This window comes from Cavia porcellus, unplaced genomic scaffold (assembly GCF_034190915.1).
Source record: "Cavia porcellus strain 051 isolate PalLab524CR breed Dunkin Hartley unplaced genomic scaffold, mCavPor4.1 scaffold_1, whole genome shotgun sequence".
Classification (NCBI taxonomy): Eukaryota; Metazoa; Chordata; class Mammalia; order Rodentia; family Caviidae; genus Cavia; species Cavia porcellus.
The window spans coordinates 159,719,797-159,733,153 of NW_026947484.1; the positions used below are offsets into that span (position 1 = coordinate 159,719,797).

The window sequence follows — 13,357 nt, forward strand, 5'->3', positions numbered from 1 at the left end:
AAAAATACGGAACGCTTCACGAATTTGTGTGTCATCCTTGCGCAGGGGCCATGCTAATCTTCTCTGTATCATTCCAATTTTAGTATATGTGCTGCTGAAGCGAGCACACAAAAAAGAAATATTTAATTTCTGAAGATTTTTGATTACTTAGAGTCTAAGGATGTTTATTTTTTGAGACAGGGTCTCACCGGGTAGCCCAGGATGGCCTTGAACTCAGGGCAATCTTCCAAAGGCTAGAATGACAGCCCACAGGCCTCTCTTTAAGAATTTTTTTCAAAAGTTAAAACAGAGTGAGATCCTGGAAACCTGGTCATCTGAAGGAAGTCTCTTAATTCCATTTTAGTGCCTATGCAAGTGCTTTGCTCAAGCTGAGTGGTCACACAGGACCTACAGGAAGTGAGGAACAAAGCATCGGCCAGCAATGGGGTTGGGGGTGGGGCACCAGGTCCTTCTGCCCTCCCTGTCCTGTGGCTGGGAGAATGTGGTGGCAGTGAGTGACAGACTGTTAGCAGTCTGTGTAAAGAGAGCCTCGCTTGAACCCAGAGCCAAAGTTAACAAAGGAAATGTCCAGCTCAGTGGAGGGACTGTGGGATGTTCACTCCACCTTGCCACCCCTATGCGTGCACACACACGTGCACACACACACACAAGTATGCAACTCTGAAATCTGTGTGCAAGTAGTTTATTTGGGGAGTTCTCCTGGAGACAAAAGTTGCAATGGGTAAAGGGAAGCGAAGTAGGCAAAAGGAAATGTTAAATGCCCATGCAAGGCGAAGGGAAATTGGCTTTAGTTATGGGTGCTCAGGACCTGGGATGACCCTTCAGTTGCTCCTGCCTGAGGCACAGAAGTGGGCTGTTCTGCCCTCCTCCTTCTTGAGTACCAACTAGTGGATGGGACCATCCCCAGAAGGATGCTCTTGGGGGGGGGCTCTCCCTAGCTAAGGATAATTCCCAAAAAAGAGAGAATTCAGGTGAGTCATCAGCCTCTTACAGCACAGCACCTAGGAAAATGAGGGCCTGAGTCTTTGGGGGGCAGTCTGGTGGGTACCCCAAACATCTCCCTAAGTACTACAAGCTGACAAGAGCAAGATGATCCTGATCAAACAGCAGGAGAGCTGCTGGAGAAGCCAGACCTCCAGGGAAATGGTAGTGTTACAGCCCTCCATCTAAGAGAGGTTCAAATAGATACAAGATGCTTAGCAGTAACTATGGCAACAGATTTGCTAAGACAGAGGAAACAGTATCCCAGCAAAACCAGCCTTATCCAAATTGACTTAAGAAAGGGGAAATGATTTGAACAGATCAGAAACGGCGACCAAAGTTCTGCTGTTGAAAATGATCAGACACCTGACAGCTTGGATAGTTTTGATGGTCTTTTAAGCAGTGTTCCTGAATCATTCATGTTCACATGACACTTTGGGGGTCTACTTCCAAGCCAGTACTGGCTCAGTAGAGCTAATATTAGGCCTAAGGTTCTGCGTCTCTATTCCTGCCTTGTAACCTCACTTTGTAGCAAGGGTGTAGTTTACAGTAACTAGCAAAGGTGGCAACTTCTCTAGATTTTTTTGTGAAACACAACTTTAACATGAAAACTTTATGATAAAAATATACAAAAAGAAGTAGGAAAAAGAAATAGAGCCTGATACCATGGTACACACATGTAACTTTAGCACTTGGGAGGCTGAGGCAGGAGGATCACTGCAAGTTTGAGCCCAGCCTGGGCTAATTACACTAAGAGGCTTGAACTACATATGAACCCTGTCACACAAACAAAACAATGAAGAAAGAGAGAAGGCAAGAGGGAGGGAAAGTAAATCTGTCAAACAATGTGACATCAAGGAAAATTGGTGCCAGCAATACATGAAAACAGTATGACTAAGAGACAAATATGGGTCAAGGTGAGGGCCAGCATCAATCTGATCCATGAAAGCAGCCAACTGAAGACAGACATTTCATGGAATTACAACAGCATGTGCTGAAAATGCTCTCGATAAAACATAATGATATCCCCAATAAAGATGTTAAATGAAGTAGTCATATAAAGGAGGTACTTAAATACAATAACAAATAGATCCCAATGCCAATTTATTATTTTTTTTTCCCCATAAAGAGTCTCAGCATGTTTTAAACTGGTCATGAACTCACTATGTAGCCCAGGCTGGGCCCCAATTCATGGCAAACCTCCTGCCTCAGCCTCTCTAGTGCTGAGATTACAGGTATGCACCACCACGCCCAGCTGTTATTTTTACTATTACATGTTTGTGGGGAGTCAGTACATGAGTTGTGTACATATAATGCATTTTAATTCTTTTGCATCCCCTTTCCTCTCCTTCTCTCCTCATCTACTTCTTGATTCCTTCTCCTTTGTTTTATTTTATTTTTTTACATGTCTGCAATATGTGTTTACGTTCCTCACGGGCAGCTGGAACATGTACATAACACATGTTAATTCTTTTCCATACCCTTCTTCCAACTCCCTCCTCCTTAACTATTCTTTTAAGCAGTTATGACTTTAAAACATTTGATTAAAATTTATTGTAGTGGTTTCAGTGAAATCAGTGAGCACGAAGTTAAACGAGAAATGACTGACCTGGTAGAAGAGATAACAATATCTCTTTGCCAATCGTCTGACAATAACCCTAAACATAGGTAAGACTCACTAAAAACAAGAAACATATACTTTTTTTTTGGTACCGGGCATCGAACTCACCACCTAGTGCTTGCCAGGCAGGCACTTATGCCTGCTGAGCTAAATCCCTGGCCCTGAAACTTCTACGCTTAATAGGACAATTTAGCAAGGTGGGTAAACAGAGGAAAACACACAAAGATAATACTTTATAACATGAGTAGACAGAGATGGTAGGGAAAAGCTCACATAAAATAAAATAAAAAGTGTCTGAAAGTAGATAGACCAGTACAGGAAGAAAAGAGATAAATATTTTGTAAAAGCTATGTTCTTGGAAGGAAAGATTTGTGGTCATAAAAATGTCACAGAACTAAGGTCATATTTTCATACAATCTGTTTAGAATTCCAGTAGACGGCAAGGAGAGGGGTGGGTGAAATAAACAGGAAACTAAACGTCTGACAATAGCTAATAAACTTATGAAAAGGGGACCAAGGGATGTTGGTTTTATTAACTATCAGAAAATACCAAAAATAGAACAAAAGTTTGTATTTGACTTCTGTATCCAAAAGGTTATAAAAGAATCAGTCCCCGGCCTGGTCATGTAGGACAGCAAAGGAGATTGTAAAGCTGGATTTGCAATCAGTAAACTGCCTCCCTGCTCCTGGGAGTGAGGAGCAGAGACAGAAGGTAGGAAACCGTGGACCAACTCCAGAGTCTGTTTCTCACTTCTTTAAGTAAGAGCGGAGACAGATATGTTTCCGCATCTTCCATGCCCAAACTAAAACTCCAGGGTTTTCAGAGAGCTGCTGGGTTCGACATGGGTCCCCCTGAGTACATCAGGATTTGTTACCTTCTCTTTCCTGGGGAAACTGTAAGGGGGATTTTCCGACTGGCAGAGCCAGGAGAAAACACAAGTGCTGAATCAAATGGTAATTCTCCCGTAGCTGGAGAATTAACTGCAAATATTTATGAAAGGCTGAAGTAGCCGCCCCTGAAAGGAGCTCAATGAAGACACCAGGAGAGAGGTTTCACCGAAGAAACCCATTTGGAGCCAGGCGTGGTGGCACAAGCCTACAATTCCAGCACTCGGGACACTGAGGCAGGAGGATCATTGCAAATTCAAGACCAGCCTGAGCTACAAAGTGAGCTCAAGACCAGCCTGAACTGCATAGTGAGACCCTGTCTCAAAAAGACAACAAAAAAAGAAGAAACCCATTTGGAAAGATGAGCATCTCTGCGTAGGGTGCATCACGTGGATCTGCTCAGAGGGTCATCCCAAGGGGCCAGCGGGAGCAGTGTCTCCTCAGGACTGCGAGGGGACAGCCCTCAGCAGGGGGTCAGCTTAGCAGAGCCCCATAAGGGACTGAGCGTTTGGATGCCGAGCACCTGGCAGACAGAAGGGAACTAAGGCAGCAAAGCTCCTCCGCAGCTCCCAGCCCCAGCCGGGAAACTCAGGAGAGACAAAGGGAAGTGTGCAGGGCTCCCAGGAGACTGATGGAGACCACTCCGCCCGCCCTCCCGTCTTCTCAGCTCTGAGTCTGGGAGGCGTAGCCTGGGCCAGCAGAAGGTTCTAGGTCAGGTGAACGGTTGGAGCCCTCGTACACAATTCATATTTGAGTGAAGATGGAACAGGAATCCAGCCTCATTGTATCCTAAGGTTGGATACCCTAAATAGCTCCCTATCACCCTGAGGAAGCCTGGAGTCACCATCCCTCCCCCTAGGGAAGAATCACTGCTCCTTAAGAATGCCTGCTTCCTATGTGATTTGCTTTCCCATTTGTCCCTAATGTAATCAATTTTACCTGAACTACTGATCTTCTTGGCTAACTATAGCTCTGTCCCACCTTATGCCCATCTGCTTTGTAAGTTCCCAGTTTTCCCCACCTTGAACCTAACTCGCCCCATGATTTTGCTCTATAAAAGTCCCTGGAAAAGACAGAGTTCTTGGCAACCCACTCAGGAACCCTCTGTCTCTCTTCAGACAGAAGGTTTCTTGCTCTCAATAAATATATTCTACTCTTAACCTAAGTTGTTCCTAAAATTCATTCTTCAATTTTAGAGAACACGGATACTCAGACATAGTAGGTTGGGAGTTTCATTCCCCTATATCAGTACCAAGAAAAGAAAAAGAAATAGAGTAAAAGAAAAATGATTGAATTACAGGTATAGCAATTGACTTCCAATATTTCTTTAGGTTAGTGTATGAGAAAAGCAAGATAAAGATATGAACTATAAACACATGAACTATAATCCCATACTTACACAAATGGAGAACACCTGTGTGTGTGTGTGTGTGTGTGTGTGTGTGTGTGTGTGTGTGTGTGTGTGTGTGAGATAAACAGAATCGTAGGGAAACTAGAACCAAGGGAACCATACAGCGTTATTATAAACATGAGGAGCTCGTTCAGGCTCTGCCTTTGTAAATCCAAACGCTATGGACTGGCTGGGTCACCTCAGGCAAGCTCCTTAATCTCTCTGTACTTCAGTTTCTTTTTCTGGGAAGTAGACACCACTCTGCTGTGGACTTCAGGATTTGCTGCGGTGAAGGAAGGGTTAATACGCATCAGGCCAACTGTGTATTTATCAAGATCTCATTCAAGGTCATTTATGAATCCGTCACTGTTCCTACTCTTGCACTGGATTGGTAATACATGCACAGGTAAGAGAGACAACACTCCTGATACACACTAAAGAAAGGGGGGAAGTTAACCAAAAAGAAGGCTCTCAAAAAGCCTGGCCTTAAATATTGATACCATTCAATATATAATATTGTATCATTCATATATATATACATATATATATAATGCAATTTTGATGTAATTTTTTCAAAGGCCTGGTCATTTTTTTGTATTGAGGATTAAACTCAGGACCTTGCCAGGCAGGCACTTATGCCACTGAGCCAAATTCCCAGCAGGCCTTGCCACCTTTAAATTTATTTCCAGAGAATTTTCTCTTTCAAAATGAAACATTTGAACACACTGCTGTGTGTGTATGCACACCTGTAAACTCAACACTTAGGAGGCTGGGGCAGGAGGGTAACACAAGTTCAAGACCTGCCTCAACTACATAGTGAGTTCCAGGCCAGCCTAAACTACATAGCAAGACTCTGTCTTAAAATAAAAAATAAACAGGCTAAGCTTTTAGCTTCATATCAAATTCCAAATATTTAGCAAATTCAGCCTACTAAAAAAGTCACACATAGAGGTGAACCACAATTTAAAAACAGGTTTATTTAAAACTATTCCATGTCTCTGGCCCATTAACTTCAAAAGAAGTCTAGTGTGAGTCAGTAACAAAGAGATGAACTTGTTTTTTCTCCACATGTAATAGTATGAAGATAAAATGGTGCATTTCATATTTTCAGTGGAGGAATAAATTGTTCAAATGAATCAGCAGAGATGAGCTGGTAACTGATTTGAAAAAGTTTGGTCATTGACGTGGGATGATTGTATTGTTATTCCCACTAATATATAGGATGGGGTTGGGTGCTAATAATAGTCACAATTTTTTCAACAGAGCCATTTGTGTGGTACATTCACTTTTCAGACAATTGTCGTGTTTCCTATGTGATGTAACCGTTTTAATAATCTTCTGGTAACATCATACACCGATATACAGAAGAAATAGCTGAGATTCAGAACAATGAAATAGCTTATATGACTTATATGACTGATTGAACTTGAATTTATATGACTAATGTAGAAATAAAGCTAATGTAAAACTCAAAATCCAGGAATTCCAATTGTAAAATTTAATTCTTATCATAATACTGGATTTGCCTGTAATAATTATAGAAAAAAATTGAAGAAAAAAAATTTTTAAACTTGAAATTCAAGTACAAGACAGAAATTTCCACCTTCATCCTGATTGGAGACCTTGGAAGATCATAGCTGGGAGAAGAAGGAGCAAGGAGGGATGCATGTAAATTATGTCCACAGATTATTTTTTCTCTTCCCTTGAAGAGCTGGAGCCTAGACCCCGCCTTCTTTAGCATACATAATACCTCCTTGTTCCTGACGAGAGAATTAGGACTTGTGACTCAGACACATGGTCAGAGGAAACATGGTCTGTGTCTTTCTAACAGCGGAAGTCCTGGCCTCTTCCTTGCTTTCCTTTTGAGCCTGTCATCCTAGGAGAAGCTGGCTGCTGCAGTCCCAAGAGACCTCAGTGCCCTGTGCAGAAGCCCATCTTCAGGGCAAGGGAGCTGTCAGCACTCACCTGCCAGACCAGTGCTCAAAGCTCTCTGAAGCAGAGCCTCCAGCCCAGCCCAGCCTTCAGGTCATTGCCGCTCCTACCAATGACTTGGCTGCTGTGGCAGGAAAGACTAGTCACCCAAGCCAGAATTACTAATTGCAAATTCCTGCTCTATAGATAGAACATGAGACACATCTGTCCACCAGTCTGGTGAAACCATGATGTTCTAGAACAATTTGTTCAATCAGGAGAGAGAATGAATGCAAGGACTTTAGCATAAAAAAGTACTGAGTAGGATTCCAAAAAGGTTTCAGACAATCAGACGGTCCAGAGGCTGTGCAGTAAGAAACTAAGAAACTGTTTGCTTAGTTTTCCTCTTGTTTGTTTGGGCCAGGAATAAGACATTAATCTGTATCTCCTGTGAGCCAATCTGTCAGTGGGTGGCTGTATTCATCCTCTTCCTTTCAGGATGCTTGTTGAGTTATTCATCAACTGAAGCTGGCCCCTGTCCAGTTTGGAGACAGAGCAATGGAGCTCCCTTCTTCTCATCACCTCCAGTGCTTGGGGTCAATGATAGATGACTGGTAGAAGCTCTCGGATTTGTTTCTACACAACAATCTGAATAATTCCGGAATGAAAGAGCCACACTTCCAAGAAGTGGCAGGTCCTATACTGACATGAAGAAAAGTCAGATTCAGAGGCTCTCCCCAGTTTTCTAGCTTCCATTATTAGGGGAAATGAAGAACGATTTTTAGTGGGTGCAGTTTCCTTCTAGGGTGATGAAAATGTTCTAAAACCATTGGGTGGTGTTTCACAATTCCATGAATATAATAAAAGACATGAAAGTACACTATAAACAAGTGAGTTATACAGTATGTGAATTATAATTCTCTCAAAAAATAAATAAATACGCCAGGTGTGGTGGCAACCCACACCTGTAATCCAAGCTCTCTGAGAGGCTAAGCTGGGAGGCTCACAAATCACAGCCCAGCTCAGAAAAGTTAGAGACTTAGCAAGATCCTGTCTCCAAAACAAAGGGGTGGACAGTGCTGGAGACATAGCTCAGCATGAAGGTTCTGGGTTCAATACCTAGGATCACAGCAAAATGAAACCACAGAAAAACAAAACAAAATGAAGCAATGATGGGACAGATTGGAGAGGACACAACTTTGGATTCCCAGTGATGGAAACCCTAGTCTCCTTTTGCAATGGGTATTGACTTTTGGAGGCTCAGTTTTTCTAAAGCTGCTTCTAATAACTATAAAATAATGACTCAGTTGAAATTATTCCTAGCTTTTAGAAACAAATGCTGATGATTTTACAGGAGTGAAACTCCCAACCTACTATGTCCGGTATGACTTCCTGTTCTCTAAAAATCAAAGAATGAATTTTAGGAACAACAAATGTTAGGAACAGAATATATTTATTGAGAGAAAGAAAACTTTTGTCTGAGAGAGACAGAAGGGGTCCCGAGCGGATTGCCAAGGACTCTGTCTTTTCCAGGGACTTTCATACAGTAAAATCATGGGGTGAGATGGGTTCAAGGTGGGGAAAACTGGAACTCACAAGGCAGATGGGCATAAGGTGGGACAGAACTAATGGTCAGCCAATAAGATTAATAGTTCAGGTAAAATTGACTAAATTGGGGACAAATGGGGAAGAAAGTCACATAGGAAGCAGGCATTCTTAGGGAGCAGTGACTCTTCCCTAGGGGGGTGGGAGGGTGACTCCTGACTTCCTCAGGGTGATAGGGAACTATTTAGAATATCAGTCTGTAGGGTATGGATGCCTTTGCTTGATCTTTTGTCTTGAAGCCTGGCCCACAGCAGGAGGAATCTATGTCCCTCATAGTTGCAACGGATCTGGGCTTCTGCACTAGCTCCTTTGAGGACCTAGACCTGTCTCTTTGCCTATAGTATTTCTAACTAACTCAACTGCATGCAACACTGAGACATCTCAATGATCTGTCTTCACGCCTGTCCTGGATACTTTTTCTCATTGCTGAGACAAAATGCCTGACACCCAAAATGAAAGAATAAAAGGTTTATTTAGCTCACTGTTGTGGAGGTTTCAGTCCATAATCAGCTGGTTCCAAGGCAAGGTGGCGTGGCACTGGGGTAACACTTCGATGCAGCAGCCAGAGCAAAAAGAAAAAAAATCCTCCTCTCCTGGCTTATACTGTACAGGAGCCACCAACTCCCAGGGCGGATATAGCACTCACAGTCTCCTTGCCTCCTCTGCACAGGCTGAGGATGTTTAAAAGTAAGAACCTTGGTCCCTGCTGAGTGTCTCAGTTAAACTTCTAAACTTCTTAAGTTGACACAATGTATCAACCATTACTGTCTGAAGAAAGAAATCACCAAATTTAGTGTCTGCCACATTGACATGTATGACTCATTTAGTTTTTGTATCGTCTTATAAAACAGGTATCATCAATCCTATGTATTGTAGAACTCATAAAATTGCAATGACTTCCTAGGGTCATAAAGCAAGTGATAGGTTCTACCATAGATTCAAACAAAATGTCTAATTACAGGTGTAGATTTAGTATCCCTCCTACAGTATCTCAAATTGCTTACCAGCCACTTGTCTCTCCCTTAGAAGCTTTTAAGCATCTTAGTGGCAGAACCATTTGGGTGGGAAGTGGGTAAGATTTGTATTACTTTTTATTCCAATGAGTTTGGAATCCTGACAACAAAGAAAGTTTATCTGTGGTGATGAAAATGCTAGACTTGAGATGATAAAAAGTTTGGGAGCACTTGGGAGGATGAGGCAGGAGGATCGCTGTGAGTTCAAGGACTGCATAGCAAGACCCTGTCTCAAAACAAACAAAGAAATGTTTGGGATAGTGATTAATTCAAGATGTTTGGGTTGCTGCTATAATCTTACATGTAACACATATACCATTGAAAACCCTCACAATCTACAGAACTGTAGAATGAAAATAAAATAAAACTTATGTGAATCAATGCCCATGACTATTATTATTTTTTTAAATGATACCTCCAGAGAAACTTCAGACAGTCTAGACGGGCAGCTTAGTGTGTCTGGATGCTAATTTTAGAGATATTAAAAATGCAAGAAAAACCACAGCAGAACACACAAGTGTGAAGACAACCAGATGGGAGAAGAACTCAGAGCCAGAAGGGATGCTGGGACTCGGCAGAAGAGAGGAGCAGTGCTCCCCGCTTTACAGCCAGGCTGGGCTGAGCCTGTGATAAGAACCCTGGAAGGGGCTATGGAACTGATACAGGGGAATGAAACTCCCAGTCCACTAGATGTTCTGTGCGAGTTCATGTTTTCTAAAATTGAAGAATGAATTTTAGGAACAATGGAGGCTAAGAGTGGAATATATTTATTGAGAGAAAGAAAACTTCTGTCTAGGAAAGAGACAGAAGGGGTCCTGAGCAGGTTGCCAAAGACTCTGCCTTTTCTAGGGATTTTATAGAGCAAAACCACCAGGTGAGGAGGATCCGAGATGGGGAAAACATGGGAACTAAGGTGGGACAGAACTATAGTCAACCAATAAGACTAGTTATTTAGGTAAAATTGACCAAATCAGGGACAAATGGGCAAGTCAGTCAGAAGTCATGCCTAAAGAACAGTGCCTCTTCCTGCAGGGTTGGGATGGCGACCCCTGGCTTCCTCAAGGTGATGCGTGCCTATTTAGAGTATCAGTCCCTGATGTTTATACTTAGGGTGTGTTCCCATTTGTTTTGCCTTTTGTCTTAAGATCTGGCCCATAGCAGGAGGTGTCTGTCTCCTCCAGGACTGCAAGCCATGGGCTTCTGCTCTGGCTCCTTGGAGGGCCCAGCCCTGCCTGACTCCCTGTAACATTTCTATCTAACTCAACTGCTTGTAACAGAACCAACGGCCACCTCGACACTCCTTCAAACAGAACACAGGTTTCCGAGCTGCACGGCACATGCCAGTCTGCTCCAACTTCTGTGGTTTATCATGTGCTACCCTTCTCCAGCTCCCCTTGTCTGGGAAAACTCCTAGGAACTCACGCAGTTTTCACATTACACTCAAGGTTCCCACACCAGCGTGCGTTGGCCAGTTAAATACACACTGTAACAGAACACGCTGCTTCTGGCTGGAGTGCAGTTGGTGATACACACGTGTTCCAAACCCAGGCTATCTGGTTCCAGTCCTGGTTCCACTGTTTATATTTTTTTGACCTTGGGAAGGGTTTTTTTAAAAAAATTATTTGGAGCCAAATTTACTTAACTCTAAATGAGCCTGTCTCATGAGCTTGTTGTAAGTAATAAATGTATTAATATACATACCCAAGACCTATAGAAAGAACTCAAGAAATGTTACTAGAACCTGGAATAATGGGTAAAATCCACAAAAGACATAAGAAGGGAAGGGAAACTATTCTTAATCTGTGGGTCCTCCAGGAATGCAGACTGCAGAAACAAATGGGAAACAAGCTGGGCATGTTAAATCTTTTTAAATTGGTTACTATATTCTTTACTTCTCAATGTAATTGCTGGGCCGAGGGTATAGCTCAGTGGCATAAGTGCCTGCCTGGTAAGCACACAGTCTTGAGTTCGATTTCCATTACTAAAAAAAAAAAAAAAAAAAAAAAGACTTAAATATAATTGCTGTATCCACTTTCTACCTGATTACGATACATTGACAATCTGTGTTGGGTTAGGAAGAGTACCTATTTTTTCTAGGAGCTTTGGCTCATTTAGGGTTCCCTATGGATGTCATATATTTCTTTTAGACAAAAAACGGGGGTCACGTCTATACTTTGTTCACAATTGGATAAACAGAAACACCTATACATGAATGTCTTTTTTATTAAAATTGAGAAAAATTTAATGTCTTTATATTATCAAACTACCTTTTTTCATTATGCTTTCTTCTTTATTATAATTTCTTTTAAAAATATCATTACTGATGACTTAATATACTCAGTTTAACAAATACTAATTGTGTTTTAAAATTTTTTAATTTTTCTTAGTATATGTCTGCCTAAAGGATGACTACTTTCATTGCAAGGATTTGGTAAACATGTTCACACCATGTCTTAATTCTTTTTACCCCCCTTCTCCTCCTCTCCTTCCACCTAAAAGTAATGATTTTGAAACAAACTGTTACAAGTCAGCAGCTGGAAACTCCTTTAAAATGACTCATGTAGTAGGGGATTTAGCTCAGCAGCACAAGCACATGCCTGGCAAGCGCAAGGTCATGAGTTCGATCCCTGGTACAAAAGTAAAATAAAGTAAAGGTCTCCTTTGCCAGTTAAACAATGTTGCTAACTTCCTTGATAATATTCTTGTTTAATGATAAAAATAAATGATAGCTAGCTGTCTGGCCATTTATTTACTTAAAAAATTTTGGGGGACTGAACCATAGAGCCAACCACCCTATGTGAAGTATGTAACACATGCATATTTACACTGGGGACAAAACTCTGGGCTGCTAGGTGTACACATGAATTTTGGTGTGGCCAAAAGTGCCACTGCTATTGTTACTGCTGAGTCACTTTGAGTGCAAAACTAGAAAACAATCATTTTTTGGGTGAGAGTATGAATTCCTCCTGGGGTTTCCCACTTAGCTCCTTATCTGCTATATACTACGGTACCTATAGCAGGAAGATATGAACAACCATTGTGACTTTTAATGATGTCCCAACGCAAGGTAAGTTTCATTCACTTCCGCGGCTTCATTTGTAAAACCGGATCATTTAAAGATCATTTGGACCTCTGTGTTAAATAATGTATGTTTTTAAAAAATGCTTAGGCTCTCGTGGCTTTCCTCATGGTAGGCTGCCCTACACCCTCCAGGGTATGATTTTATTTTACTTTTTCCTCTTTTACTTGACCCAAGCTCACTCTGCAAGCCAGTTTCTTCACTTTTAAAACATTTTACTACTACAAATAAAAATTTTGCCATGCCCAAAAAGAAGTATTTAATAGGCAGCCAGTTTGCAACCAATGTTGACTGCAGGTATAGATACAAACCTTATGATTATTTCTTCTTTCTTGTTAACTGTCCTTGTGGAGGGTGCTACAAGCTTGTCAGTAATTTTTTTTTTTTTTTTTTTTTTTTTTTTTGTGACAGGATCTCACTATGTAGTCCCTGCTGGCCTCAAGTTTATTAAGTACTCCAGACTGGAAATCCTCCTGACTCAGCCTCCTAAGTGTTGGGATTACAGGTGTGCACCCCCATGCCTGGCTAATATGCCATGTTTTGCAACTTAGATTCACCTCCTGACTATTGTTGCTATGTATGGGGCTGGTACTTTGTGGACATCTATATCAGGTTTCCCTGTACACACCTTCCTTGGTATTTCCTTTTGTCCTGGAAATCATGTGGGCTTAGCAAGTTATAAATATTCTCTTTCTCACCTAAGTCACTTTAAGATCTATGTGCATCTTTTCCAAAAGACAAAAACTACATTTGTCTGGGTTGGCTTTTGTGATGGGTCATTGATGGTCCATCAGCCATGACTGGAGGGGTGAGTAGAGTTATGGAGGAAAGAATGGAAACCAAGGGCAGCTCCTCACAGGAGGCAAAGT

At 41.7% G+C, this 13,357-nt stretch overlaps 1 non-coding gene across 1 annotated transcript; it reads right to left on the bottom strand.

Moving 5' to 3' along the window:
• Positions 1-107, bottom strand: LOC111754379 (U6 spliceosomal RNA). Its single transcript, XR_002789071.2, has one exon. It is a non-coding gene; the product is annotated as a U6 spliceosomal RNA (small nuclear RNA).
• Positions 108-13,357: the final 13,250 nt, after the last annotated feature.